This window comes from Phyllostomus discolor, chromosome 6, assembly GCF_004126475.2.
Source record: "Phyllostomus discolor isolate MPI-MPIP mPhyDis1 chromosome 6, mPhyDis1.pri.v3, whole genome shotgun sequence".
Taxonomy (NCBI): domain Eukaryota; kingdom Metazoa; phylum Chordata; class Mammalia; order Chiroptera; family Phyllostomidae; genus Phyllostomus; species Phyllostomus discolor.
The window spans coordinates 22,243,690-22,256,881 of NC_040908.2; the positions used below are offsets into that span (position 1 = coordinate 22,243,690).

At 42.2% G+C, this 13,192-nt stretch overlaps 1 protein-coding gene across 2 annotated transcripts in view; it reads left to right on the top strand.

The window, feature by feature from the left end:
* Positions 1 to 7,214: 7,214 nt before the first annotated feature.
* Positions 7,215 to 13,192, top strand: part of RMDN2 (regulator of microtubule dynamics 2) — a 63,373-nt gene continuing 57,395 nt past the window's right edge. Inside the window, exon 1 of one of the 2 annotated variants that reach the window (XM_028516331.2) lies at positions 7,215 to 7,344. The gene's annotated coding sequence lies outside the window, so the exon portion shown is untranslated. Of the gene's footprint in view, positions 7,345 to 11,999; positions 12,122 to 13,192 lie in introns of those variants that run through there. The other variant, XM_036027875.1, reaches the window with a different exon arrangement.

Consider the following 13,192-nt stretch of genomic DNA (forward strand, 5'->3'; position numbering starts at 1 on the left):
CTTATCTCAGATTTTGTTCCCTTATCTGAGAAGAGAGGGTCCGATTCTCCCCGGTTTCCCAGAGCAGTAATTGCATTGCAGGGAGCAAGGCTGATTTTCTTATTTTCTTCCCTCTGTCGTAATCTCAGTTTGTATGCAACTGTGCAAAAGGAAATTAAGGATTTTGCAATAGATCATGGTCAGGAAGTCTCTTTTTAGATAGTTGTGCTTAATTGTGTCACCATCATTTTTATGAAAAGGCCACTTTGTCTCCGAAAGTTCTGCTACTTCCCCTGGGGAAGGAAAGCAGGCAAGAGAAGGAAGGGGAGGGAGGGGAAACAGAAATGGCCAGAAAGCCAGGGACCAGAGAAAGCTGATGGTTGGGCCACAAAAGAAACAAAATCCTCAACCTTGAAACTAAAGGTCATGGAAATGACTACAGCCACCAGCAGCTGGAGCCAAAGGCGGGTGTGGAGGGGGGTGGGGGTGGTGGTCAAGGGAAGAGAATGGGAACAGAGCATGGCCACACTAGTGGTGTGCCAGGATGATGCAGGAGCCTCATCAAGAGTTTAGGTCACCCTTAGGGCAAAAGAGAGAAGGTGATGGGAGGCAGCAGCCATGACAGCAGTGTGGGGAAGGGCTCCATGTTTAAAATCTGGAAGTAACTCATTTCTATTCCATTGCTTGCTAATCAGGACTAAGGGTTCAATCACCAAATTCAGTCACAGATTCATAAAGAATGTAGCATTTCTGCATATTTGAATCTTGTGACTGAAAGGCTCATCTGCTATACTAGCAATATTTTGTTTTATTGAAGGATGTTAGAATGGACCTTTATAAGATATTTTTATCCCCCCCCCCAAAGTTAAGGCTGTTGTCAGCATGCCTTATAGTTAAATCTACTTTAGCTTTGATAATATCAAGGCTTTTTCTTAGTATCAAATAATAGAATGGCTCCATACTCCTAATATGTAATGGTCTCATCAGAGTTTCTCATACTTTAGTGACACATGAACCTATTTTAAAGAAAATGAAGCGGAATCCCTAGGTTGACTTATTTCTATTATAGTGCTTCTTAAGTAGGTACAAACATGAAATAAGTATATAAAATCCTTATGTTTGATGTCCCTTTATAACAATACAGGAAAAAACAGAAATATAATTAATACCCATATAACTCAAGGTAACAATATTAATTTAATGATAATTGATGCTGTTTTGCTGAAACTAAACTGCTACTCAAAGAGTGACTGACACTTCCGTTCGGTGTCAGCATGCTGACCCTCTTCCATATGCCCTGGGACCACTCAACCCTTCTGCTCCATTTCTTCGTTTTGCTAACACACAAGAAAGAGCATTCGAAGTTTGTCGTCATTGTAGCCCACGTGGATTGAGGGACCTCCTGGTTCAAGGAGTCTGAAGCCCTGAATCACTTGCTTTTTCTTATAAAACTGGGGCGGGGGTAACCCCATCTTCACTCAAGGTCTACCCTATCTCCGTACAAGGAAATTCATACTGCATCTCATTCTATTATCAGACCTACCACAGACTTCTCAGTGGGAAGTGAATAAAAATGTGTTCTGAGTGCAACTCAGCTTTGAAACCAAGATTTTTTAAATTAGTAAAACAAACAAACAAAAAGCTTAGGCATTCATCCACCCACGTACGCTTATTAACTGAGTTTGAGTGGTTTCACTCAAGTGTGAATATATCACTAACTTATTATTTCTCTTGGACATTTACGGTTTAACCCATTTATTTGTAAGTATAGATTGAAAATTCTTATGTAAAGGCAGTTCAGACATCAGTAATTTCTTCCTGGAGCTTGAGAGGAAGACGTGGATTGAAGAGGAGAAAAGTCAAACGGTGACTCAGAAGGCCTACAGGTAGATCCCACATTGCCCTTGCGACATGTGTGGATCCAGAAGTTCATATCAAATCTCTCTCACGGAAGATGGAGCTGGTCTGGTTAAGTGCCGGGCTTGTTCCCAGAAGTCTTTCGAGGCTGAGAGGAACCCATCAATGACTCCTGAGACCTGGAGTCAGCCCCACCATGTAGGCGGCAGGCAATTCGGCAAGTCTACAGCCTCGGTCCGTCTCTGCCCTCTCCCCACTGATATCCTTCCTGTGAAAGTGCCTGCGGAGTCCTCTGCTCCATGCACTACATAAACCTTGTTCTTTGCCACAAGAATCTCAGGCACGTTCCTGAACAATCTGACAAATTTTGGGAGCCAGTGTTGAGTGATGCCTCATATTATTCAGACCCCTGTTAATGATGTTTCTGGCAACATAATATGTTGCTGGAACACATTCTCCTTTCTTGTACAGGCATTACTCCTCGAAGTGCAAACGCATGGCAGCAGGAGTGTGAGCTAGCTCAGGCTGCTGATCAGCCTCCTGTTCCCTGAAGTCAGTCACCAGCTAGAGTTACTCTCACGAGACAGGACCTCTGGGCCTGAGTCGTTCTCATATGGAGTCACAGGACAGATCAGATCAAAGAGTTACTTATTATCCTGGACATTTAGATATTGTGAACATGGATGTAGATGGTGCATGGCCTCTGTACTATGTTTCCTGACTCCCTCCACCTAGGTTTTCGTTCTTTACCCTTCTCCACCTCCTGCCACAGCTCTTACTGAGTTATTCCCTTGTGCGATGTCCTTCAGTGATTGCGCTGATGACTCAGAAGGTCAGTCTAGTAAGTGCCTAAAACCACAGTGTTCAGGAAAAACAAATGGCATTAGGAGGCATTTTCCCTTTCAGTTGGAATCTTGAGAATGGTTCCTCAGCAACTTCTACAATGCATGTGGGCCTCCCTTGTCTTTGCTGGTTATTGCAGAGTCCATAGGCTACCAAGCGTTATCATTCTTATATTCCTGAGATACACTTCCAGAGGCTCTTCTGAGGACAGTTGTTAGAAACTGAAGCAATACTTCAAGAAGTAAATTTCCAATTCCTCGAGTATTTTGAACCTGCAGACTTAAATTTTCTTTGTCAGTTATTCCAAACTTACACTTGAAAGTATAAATGATTGCTCTATCTGGGTACAACTGTGACAGATTTCCCTCCAAGCTGTGCTGATAAAGGTCACAAGCACACACCCCCACCTTGCATAAGACCTCTAACTTTATTTGTAGAAACCTAGACACACTCACTGAGATGTCATCTGAAGGTATGTGGAAAGCTAAGTGACTTCCATGATGCCTTTCTAACTCTAAGTCTATGAACTTACAAACGTACCTCTGAACTTTGTCGCAAAGGTATAAATAAACTGTGTTTTACAGAAAAGCAGTGGAGTCAAAATAATCTGAAGGTAACTTGAAATCAATGCTAGATAAAGACAATGAACTTGTTTTATCATTTTTGAAGATGTTTCATAAAAAACTTGGCATCACTACAGGCAACTAGTCTGTTGTTAGCCATTTATTAAGAAAGGGTAGGGCATTGGCCAGGTGGCTCATTTGTTTGGAGCGCCATTCCCTACACCCAAAAGTTCTGGGTTCTATCCCTGGTCAGGGCACATACCTGAGTTGCAGCTTCAATCCCCTAGTCAGGGAGTATACAGGAGGCAACCAACAGATATTTCTCTTTCACGTTTATGTTTTTCTTTTTCTCTCCCTCCCTTTCTCTCTCTCAAAAATCAATAAATATATCCTCAGGCAAAGATTTTTAAGAAGTATAGTATTTTTATTCTTTAATATTGTTGAAGTTTTTCTGCTACTAAATAAATAATGCACAAAAAAACCCTTAAAATGAACTTTTAATTTTGTGCACTAAAAACTCTTTAGCACTATTTTACCTTGAAACTCAGAAGGACAGCAATGCAAGAATTAGGAAAGATCATCAAGAACAAAGATGTGTCATTAGAGACCAAGGTTAAGATCATTCATACCATCATATTCTCAATTTACTTTGTACAGATATGAACGTTGAACAATAAAGAAGGCTCATACGAGAAAAAATTGATCCATTTGAGTTATGATGTTGGAGGAGACCTCTACAGATACCCTGACCACCAGTAAGATGAACAAGTGGGTCATAGTGCAAATTAAGCCTGAAACATCACTGGAGGCAAAAATGACAAAGGTGAAGGTGCCCTATTTTGGGCACATCATGAGAAGGCATGCTTCTTTGAAAAAGACAATAGTGCTGGAAAAAATAGGAGGCAGCAAAAAAACAGGAAGACCAAATACGAGACGGATTGGCTCCGTAAAAGAAGGCACAGACAGGGTTCTACAGGAGCTGAGCAGGGCTGTTGCGGACAGGACGTTGTGGGCATCACTCACTCACAGGTTGCCAGGAGTCAGCATGGCCTCAGTGGCATGTAACACACTCATCTTGCCTTTCTCTGCATTCGCTGCCTGAGCCGATGCTTGCTATCCCTGCTCAGGCAATAGGCAGCAGAAATGTGCCCTAGCAACTAGTTGATCTAGAAAATCAAGAAGCAGCTCTCAATTGAGAATGAAGCGCACTGAGTTTCTATTTACTGAGTGACCTGGATACATCCCACTTCCTCTCTAGGAGGCTGTTTCTTCATCTGCAAAATGGAAATGAAAATACATCTTGGAGGTTGGGGTGACAATTAAACACAAACACATGAGCTATTTTTGAATACTCCAAAGTGCCCCCATGAATGCAAAGTGTTATGTGTCTGATAAAGGAGGCAGAAAGCATTCTCATACTTGTTTCATCAAATATTCAGTTGTGTCCACTGGATAGTCACAACCTCAGAATTAACTTGTGGAAGAGAAGTGATTTGGCAAGCAGAGACAATTGTGACACAATGGATTAATCTAGATGATGACGATAAACATGTTAGCCAACTACCGAAGAGCAGGTGCTGCTCACATGAGGATCACCTCATTTCAGGCCATGAAGTCTTTCCAGAACGCGTGGGTGCTGAGAGCTGCCAAACAGGCCCCAGAGCGGGGAGCGCCTCTGTTGGAAGAGGCTGAACAAGCAGGGCCGTTTCCTCTAACGTTGGGAGAGAAGGAACCATGTTGTGATGGCTCTCTCTTTGGCGGGGAAATTGGAAGGAGAATCCCTAACGAAGTGCCCAATTTACAGAAACAGAATTTCATTTGTTTTTTTTTTTTCAACAGGGTCATGGAACCTCTTTTTGCATAATAGACCAAAAATGGATAAAGAACAGAGTCAGCAGTAGTTCTTCTAAAACAAAGCTTCCTGATCTCATTTTACTTTACAAGTTCGGCAGTAGATCGTCACCTACATCGCTCCACGCATTGTTTCTCAAAGGGTGGTCCATGCGACATCCATTCAAGATAACATTTTGAGATGCAAATTTCTGGACCCCATCTCAGAACTCAGAACCTCACGGGTTTGGTGGTCCGAGAATCTACACAACCAGCAATGAGCCCAGCAGATTTATATTCACGTAAAGATCTCAGTTCAGTTTGCCATCTTAATTACAAATGCTACCTAAAAGATTTAGTGGGGCTTGCAAAGCAGAAACCAGTGACACTAAAACACTTTAAAGTACGTATATATTTAGAAAAAATTCCAAACAGTAGATAGTAATATTCTGATAAGAAAAGTAGTTTGAGAAACAGGGCTGGCTTTAGGTAAAATTTAGGTCTCCAAGGTGGAGTCAAAGGTTTCCAGGGAATTCTGGAAACTTCACTTTTCCATTCTCAGCCTCCCTACAATGAATTCCGTGACCCCTGGTGCCTTCTCCCCTATAAGCTACCTTTCTTGCATTAGTTAAATTTAATTAAAAATTTTAAAAAGCAATCACATAGGCATATGTGCAAACTTGCCAAACCTTCTGGTTGAAAATGGAAGATTTCAGATATCTAGATATTTTAATTTATCCATTAATTTCCTCATTCATTTAAGATATAGATTACTGAATATCAATATTGAGGGTAGAAAAATGAATGAGACATGGCCCACGTTTTTCAGAAAAGTTATTCAAAACATAGGACTTAAGAATTTACAGCATATTCTTTCAATGTTGGGGCATTGCTTAACAAGCTGACCCAAGCATTATTTACGGTAATTCTCTAGGAAAATGGACTTGTGTTTGACTTTGCTATTTCCTATTAACTAAGGGCTAGGATTCTACTAAGTTACGTGTTAATTTATAAATCTATCAACGACTAGTGAGTGGAGGCCAAAGATGCTGCTGAACACCTATGATGGAGAACTTGCCCTCTGACAAAAAACTCTCCAGTCCAGAAGTCAGAAGTGCTGAGGTTGAGAAACTGTCCTACAGAGATCAAAAGCCACTCTTTTGGGGCAACTAGGAGACCTTTGTCCTCCTTGGGTAAAGCAGCTTCTGTGAGGGTTTGGTGGTTTCTGCAGTGGACTAATAAAGAGAGGGAAGTCAGGAAGTGAAGTCTGCAAGTGAAAACTTTTAACGTGTTTGGTAGTGAAGAGTGTGAGATCAGTTAGTAAAGAGGAGAGGGGAGGCGTGGTTATAGGAAGACTAATTCGTGGTTCCAAAGTATTTTAAATTACATGGATCAACTGAAATTTGCATTTTCATTTAGATGATGGATGATTTTGAAGCCATCACCTAAGCTACAGTATATTATTTTAGTGAAAGATATTTACAGATTCCACATCTTAAAAACGTGGGGAAAATAGTGGTCCCTAACATGGTCAGAGCTGCATAATCACAAACATTTAGTACAGGAAAATGATGGGAGTGCCTTTGCGTCTAAAGTCGTAGCCTCACAATGAAATACTCAGTGAAAGCCATGTAAGCTTCTGTCACTCTAAAATCTTATTGCCGTTCAGTATGTGATATCTAAATTATTTAAGTAATTTGTTGCGAGTCTTGCATTAATCAAATACAGACACCCCTTCAGTGCTTTGTGCACCATGAGTGGCTGGCCAGTCATTCCATCCAGAGGAAAAGTTCCTCTTGACGCCCTTCTGTTTGAGAAATGGGAGGTGTCCATTGCTGGCAGAGTAAATGTCATTACTATGAGAATCGTCTTTTTTTAAGGAGCGTTGGAGAAGTTGTTTTGCCCTCGATGAAAAAGTCAAAGAGCCCTTTGGCTGAATGGGTAGTTCTTTTACAAACTTCACGCATTTAATAGTTCACATATTGTAAAAACATTTTGTCCAACTGATGAACATTCAACTTATTTTTACTCTGTCACAAACCATGAAACTGACCTTAACTTGTGAAGCCAACATGTATATGGTCAAGGATATCCTTGAACATTCTCTCTCGAGATGAAGAAAGAATGCAGAAGGGAGGGGCAAAACTACTCTTTGCTTTGAATCTCTTGCTTTCCTTTAGTGTGGATCCAAGGTTGCACTTTGAACAAGCAAGCTCTGAACTATTCCTACCCTGACGTGTCACGAAAAAACTGCCGATAATCATTGAACGAGGTTAGTATCAACTGGGCAAGACACAAGCCTTTCTGAAAATGACTGTTTCTTCACTTATCAAAAACTTAATTTCTGCAACAAAACAGAAAGTTTCTAATAAGAATTCTGTATTTTAATGTGGTAGTTATGTCTTTTTAATGAATTGATTCAACATTGAATTGCTAAGTAACAGTATATAAATATTGTTGCTAACTTTTCTTTCTTGCATATATTGCTATATACTGTTTCTGATGTATTCAGTACAGGCATATTGGGTCAACTATTTTCTTATATTTAAGTGATTAATAACTTATTACACTATTCACTTAGTCTTATGGAAATATTTAATAAACTTATCCTCATGCCTTTTTCAAAGAAAGCATTTTTGCCATGGAAGGTCCAATTTAGTCATAGTTATTTTTCAGAAATTTGCAGGGTAATTGTCCTAGGGGAAACTTTTTTTTAATGTTTTAGACATAGTATTCCTTTTCCTCTTTCCCCTAGACTGTATTCCTAGCCTAATCTGAATATGGTAGACCCACAACAATTATACAGCTGGTGGTTTAGAGATAATGGTAAACGCCACAGAAAAGCCCTCCATGGTTAAGGGCTCGGGTCTACGGATTCCGTCCCTCCAGCAAGAAGAGCAGGGAAAGATGAACTGCTCCGTGAGAAGCTGTGAGGTGCTTGTGAAAGGTGCTATGAAGAGTCCCCTTCAAACATGCCGTCACAGACAGTAAAAGCTGGCCCCCAGGGAGTGGTTCACAGGGTTTCTAAAACTGATTGTGTAGCCAGAGACAAGTTTCTTCATCTCTCTCAGCCTCTGTTTCCTTGCCTGTAACGTTTCTTCTTTACCTCAGTGGATTGGTGGGAAGATAATTCATGTAAAGAATGCAGCAGGAACTGACCATAAAACTCAGGCATGGTTTTTGCTGTAGCTGCCATTGTTTGCTATCTGTCCAGTTCACAGGGGAACTTGGAGCTTCAGTCGGGCCTGGCTGGCTCCCTCCTCCACCCCCGCTCTTTGTCGGAACAGGAGGACTTGGACCTATCTCCGCTCGCTCTCTGACTCGTTCTCTTAATGTGTTCTCAACTTTAAAATAATTTCTTCAGTTATTTAGCAGTGAAATACTTCCTTAATCCCATTTGGAATAAAAAGGTATATTTTGCTGTTTTGAGGTAGCAGTTGGAGATGACCTGGTGTTACTATGTTTACAGATCAGCCCTCAGTTTACAAATGAAGAAATTCAGGCTGTAAATTAGAAGATGTAATGTAGTGTAAGTTGTAATATCTGACTATCACCATTTCCTGAGCTTTAAAGTAAAACCCAGATACAATTTCTAGAATGAAAAAAATATATATTTCCAAGGAATGAAGGCAAAACTCTTGATTGCCTTCTGAACAGTTCAATTTCTGTTTATGTCCAAACCACACTGAACGCACCCGATCTCACTGATCTCGGAAGTGAAACAGTTCAATTTCTTTTAATGGTCTATTGACTAAGTTCATAAGTGATACAAGGATCTGCAAATAATTACACAAGGAACTATAAGAATAATTAACCATAGAGTATTTTGGTAATTGTCATAGAGCTAAAACTAACTTGTCATTTAATTGCTTCCTGGAAATAAAACCACTTGGATAAAATCCAAGAAATAAAACAAACAAAACCCCCGAACCTTTGACATATACTTATATTATTATTATTATATAAAGGGCTGCAATTTTTAAAAATATCTTATTTTTAGAAAGAGGGGAAGGAAGTGAGGAAGGGAGAGAAGCATTAACATAAGAAACAGTACACACCCCGATTGGGGAATGAACCCACAACCCAGGCATGTGCCCTGACCAGGAATCAAACCAGCGACCTTTCTCTCCTTGCAATATGATACCCAACCAACTGAGCCACACGGGTCAGGGCAAGGACTGCAAATTTCTTAATGCTTTTCTCTTGAGTGCACATATTACTTTCACAGAAATGTTTTCAAATATTTAATGGAAGTATGTGCAGTGCCAGACACTGAGGATACGAAGATAAACACATCCCTGCTTTGAGGTGTTCGTCATCTTGTGGACACAAGTCGTCATCTAAGGGTAGTAATACGGTGTACGTGACAGCGGCGTGCTGAAAGACCTCAGAGGGGAGTTTTATATCCACAGAGGTTTTGATTGAGTACTTCTTCTGGGGAAGAGGAGAATGGGTACAGTAGCTTCTCAAGAAAAGCAGACTGGACTGGATGGGTTTGACAGGTGGCCAAGAGGAGGGTACTCAGGCGCAGAGAGCAGCCTGTAAAGGACACAGAAACTAGCAAATGGTGGCCTATGGAAAGATTTTAAGTAGCTTGGCTATAGCAGCCATATAGGATGATGCCTGGTGGAGTGGTAGGGGAACGCTACAGCAGTAGGGGGCGACAAATTGTGAAGAGCCTGCAGGCCACTGGTGCCTGGTGATTGTGAATGCTGTGCTGGTTTTGATGAATTATAGTGCCTTCTTTTGGGCTGCTGTAACAAATTACCAACTGGGCAGCTCCAGTAACATTTGTCTCTCACAACTCTAGATGCTGGAAATCTCAGATCATAGTGAAATCATGGTTGGGCTCTGGTGAGGATCCTCCTCTGGGTTGCAGACGGCTGGCTTATTATACCCTCACAAGGTACTGGAGAGAGCGAGCGCTGGTCCCTGACTTTTCTTACAAAGGTATTACGTTAACACCATGCTCGCAGGCTCCAATCTCATGACCGGTTTATTTCCCAAAGGCCCCCTCCAGAATACCATCACATTGGGGATTAGGGCTTAAACATGAATTGGCAGGGAGCACATTCAGTGTATGACACACAGCCACTTGGAGATTCCAAGTGGGTTTTTTTCCCCCCTTCAGAAGTTCTTTTAAGACTACACTCCTACTAAAGGTCGGGAGTGGGTGGCGGGTGGGGGGTGGGGGGAGTCATTTCTTCTTTTTTACATAATCCCTACAAGTGCCTGTAAAGGTAACTCCCCTCTTTGCTACTTAGCTTTAACTTCATTGAAGACAATGGCTACCATTACCTGAGTTTCTTTCAGGTAATTTTACTGATCAAAGAACAGAATCAAAGGTACTGGAGAGAGCAGGCAGAGGAACTGGGGTTACACAGGGATAAAGAGTCCAGCTATTTTGTCCTACTTCCTGAACTTCAAGAACTAGTTAGTAACAGCTCACCAGCTACCCTTTCCTCTTGGAGCAGAATCAGTAAGGCCCTGTTCTCAGCCCACACCCCACATTTATATCGAAGATTTCTGTGCTGTGTGCTGGGGATGCAGCAGTGAAGAATTCAGCGGGCTCCTTCTGGAAAAGCTTAACTCTGAAGGTGCTTTAAGCTTCCTTTTAAGTATTGGAGAAACAGCAAAGTTTTTTTTGTAACAAAATCTTGTTTTGTTTTTTTAAACTATTATCATCATGCATGACAGATGTACATTATATTCTAATTAAGGCAAATTTTAGCATTATAATAACTTTGCAAACCATAATACAATAATAGCATTGGAGAGTGGTTCTTAGGAGTGATTTACTAGTTTCAAATCTTAGAGGTTAAGGTCTGTGTCTTCCAAAACATAACTTAGTTTTAATAAAATGACTATGGCTAGGCTTACTTATTCTTGAATGCAGCAGCTCAAAGCTCAAAAACCCATATAATCTTAAAAATTCTACAGAATTCCCATCAATAAGGTTTTTATAGACTGTAAAATTAGCCTTATGATTTTTTTTTACTGAAGAAGCTCTTGGTTTTTTGATAGAGGAGTGTACCCATTTTCTTTTAAGATTTTATTTATTTTTAGAGAGGGAAGGGAGGAAGAGACAGAGAAACATCAATGTGCATTTGCTGGGGGCCGTGGCCTGCAACCCAGGCGTGTGCTCTGATTGGGAATCAGTGTACCCATTTTCAATTCCATTCAGTCCATTGGTGGGGAATTTAGTAATCAAGACTAAGTTCTCTGCAAGCCTGAATTTAAAGCTCAAAGTGAGGGATATACAGAAGAGCATGAGTGTGCAAGTTGTTAAAAGTTTATTTGGCAGAATTTTATTTTCATTATACAAACCACAGAACGGGAAGCTTAACTCTCAAGTGCTGAGCCTCTGAGAAGATGGTGGTTTTCACCTGAACGACAACTTAGAACGGTGGGGTGGGGGGTGGGGGGGCAAGTTGGTAGTGCTTATTTAAAAGACACGAGTTAAAATGAAGTTAGGAAAACGTGGCTTTGGCCATCGCTAATTAGTTGAAGACACCAGCGTTTGTCCCGGCCACGCAGAGGTTGTGCCTAGAGAGGGGCGCAAAAGGGTAACACTAGGGGAGGGGAGGGGTTTGGGGAGCGGCAGCGATGGGAAGGATCGCGCAGGGAGGGGAAAGTGGACACCAAGTCTCCCCGGGGGCCGACCGTGGGTGGCCCTGAGCCAGGGTGGGGGGGGGGGGGGCGAGCTTCCAGGGGAGGAAGCATCCGGGCTACAATGTCCGGTACGACCCGAGGGGCCGGACGGAGAGCTGTAATTCCCCCTCCCGGTATAAGGAGAGCGGGGCACCCGCCCCAGGTGAGTTAACACCCGGCGCTTAGAGGCGGGACCCGAAGGGCGAGGGGCCGCGGGCTCCTCCCCCGGCGCCTCCACTAAGTGGGGCAGGACGCGGCGCCTCTGGCGCTGGACCTCAGGACCTACGGGCTGCAGGACTACCGTCCGCTGGCCGCTTCTCTCCCACCGCCCTCCCCGCAGGTTCCCGGTACCAGACCCCCGGTCTCCGACCGCGGAGAAGCCGGCGCGGCGAGCACACGTGAGTGCAGAAGTGGGCAGTGGACGGCTCGTCTGGCCCAGACCAGCGGCGCCCGGGGCTGGGCAGAGGGCTGAGGCAGCACTTCCGGTAGTGGGCATGCACTTCCGGGTCTCGCGGACCGGGTTTGGCTGCCGCCTGTTTGCTCTCCCGGGGGCAGTGGGGACCCTTTGGAAGCTGCAACCCCGCGGGGGGGAGTGGGCGGGTCGCCGCCTCGGCCCGGCGGGTCCCCGCAAGCCCCGATGAGTTTGAGTTTCTGCCGGGGACACTTGGGTCGCCTCGCACCTCGGCTCCCTAGTATTAACTTTCGGCCGCCAACAAACGTTTTTGTTGTGTACCAAACAAACTTGGATTTTCTACTTTTACACAAAACGTAGGGCCGATTCAGTGCGACAGACATTTGCAAATAAGCCAAATATCAGCGAGTCCTTGATTAAAAAATTATGAAATAAGGCAAATTATGAAAATCTGATGAAATATGAGTGTTGGAATTCACTTAAAAGTTATCAGATTATTCAGGTCGCTGTGGGGAATGTGATCACTAATTCCAGGTCTCAGCGATTCCTAGGGAAACTTAAACCTCAGACTTAGCTATAACCCATAATGTTTCTTTACCCCTGTTGCAAAATTCTTCATACCTCACTTTACCAGTTACACATTTTATGTATTGCTTCCTAAGAATCTGCTGATGAAATAAGTGAATATATGCTGGATATTGCTGAAAACTTTATAATTAACTTAGTAAAGCGTAAGTTTTATTAAAAAGTTAATTTAAACTAGACCATAAAAATTAGTTTTCTGAAATTAATGCTTCATGATATTCTATGGAGAAATTTCAGTGTAGAAATTTCTTTTGAATTAACATTTTGATGGTTTATTCCAGTAGAATTCTTGATTCTCATCTCTAAATAACCTTTAATTAATTACATATTCATTTTAGATGCCAAAAATTTATATTAAAATGCCTGTCAATTTCCATTGTTATTACTAGCACCTTACAAACTGAAACTTGTAACAGGAATAATACTTAGCATCTGATTATCTAGTCAAGAGGTTTTTTGAAAACTGTGTTTT